Here is a 2,007-nt window from a genome sequence, read left to right on the forward strand (position 1 = left end):
TTTCATATACAAAATCCAACTATTAACACTTCTTTTTATAGATGAAATATTGCAACAAATCAGGTTGTAATAGTTTAAAAATATATAAAACTTGACCCATTGTTAAGCGAAATAGTGCAAAAATATCTTAATAAATACAAATGCAGTTAAACCATCCGTTTATAATATTACAAGTTGAAATACTCCGATTCAGTCTCCAATTTATAAATATATGTGTTCCAGAGTTTTTACAAAACAGTAGAGTCTAAAAGTCAATCTTAAATGGTTAGGTAAGACCCGATTTAACGAATAAAATTTAAAATATTAATAATATCTTTATCTCTTTATTTTTAATATTTGATTGAATTTTATATTGAATGAATTCTAATTAAACGCAAATTTTCATCAATGCATGCCATCTAACATGTTTTCAAAAGTTTTTGTTTTTATATTTCTGTCTACCGGGAATCCATATTGTGATAATTACAACAATAGCAAAGAACTTCAAGAGGAGACAAAAGTGGCTTGATATTTCCCTTAAGCACCATTAACATATTGACACAATTTCGAAGATACTTAACACTTAAATTGCTTAAAGCGAAATCATAAAAGCAGAGATATGGAATGCCCCGTGTTGACAGTTTTGCATATATTTTTCACACGCCCCAAAAAAAAGTACTTAAGTGTCGTTTTCGGCAACTCAAGTGCTATTTAAACACGAAACAGCACAGAATATATCAGCACGTGGGAGAGGTAAATTTCACTTGGAACCACTTTAAACCGTACTTCACCAGCACGTCCCATCCTCGACAGCCGCACCGCATCACGGCACAATAATTTTATTGTCCAAGCATCAACGAGCAGCGACGAGCAACAGACTATATTGTTCCGTAGCGACCACAGCATCCCACAGCATCCCACTGCAACGCACTGGGAAGGCAATTGAAGCAATCAAAGAGCGTAAAATTATGTAAATTAATTTCACGCCTTTTTAGATATGCGAATTTTTTTTGCCTGTGCGCAGTATCCTTTGCATATATTATTTGACACTGAAATGTGTGCAAGATACAAATATTTACAATTGCAAATTTATTTATTTTAGTCTTAAGCGATCTTTAATAGTTATATGATGTGGTACACAAACGAAAAATAAACTGAAAATACATACAATAATATTTAAAATATTCAACTCCTCACCAAAAATATAAATTTTTTGTTTTGATCTTCACTTATGCATGTTGTATCTAATTTGTTTTAACTTTGACCAATAAATCAAATTATGGCGGTAAAGTACCAAAGAGAATTTCTTGAACTGCGTCCTTCCAGTTAACTCAATATTGACTTACAATAGATTTCATGTATGTAGACAATATAAAGAAATTTCTGCACCAAGCATCCTGTTGCAACCAGGAACTCGTATGTTTCCGTACACAAATCTAAAGAAAGCAACAGTTCCTGATGGAAGTTTTCTACCTACACCATTGCACTTGAAATTAATTATTGTAGGAAAGCTTTGTTCCATAAAATTTATAATTGAATTTTATGTAAAGCGTTTAGTGAATACATATCCTTCAATACACTCACGTCTCCTTAGACAAAACAACTATCGACAGCAGCGCCATTGAAAACTTGCAAGTTTCTTGATTGCCTGCGACCACATATGGTGCAACATTCCGAAGATGAAATATAAATTAGATAATATCAATAGCTGCACAAAAATAAAACCTGGTGAGGTAAGATGATACCACATCGTTCATAAAGGACAGCAACATTTTAAGTGAAATTTCATTGTACATAATTTTAAATTTTCTTCGCTTTATCGGAGTTTGTGATATCAAACAGAATGTAAATTTAAAATAATTTAAAACCCATGAACCAAAGCATGGAACTACTTCAATTTGTAAACATAAACATATTACTACCAATTTTGAAAACGAAAACGTAAAACTTTGTTTAATAACCTTACAGTAATTTAATCCTAACTCGATATGGAAGAATTCAGTAATATCAATTCTTATACTTCTCAAA

Source organism: Teleopsis dalmanni, chromosome 1 (assembly GCF_002237135.1).
Source record: "Teleopsis dalmanni isolate 2A chromosome 1, ASM223713v2, whole genome shotgun sequence".
Lineage (NCBI taxonomy): Eukaryota > Metazoa > Arthropoda > Insecta > Diptera > Diopsidae > Teleopsis > Teleopsis dalmanni.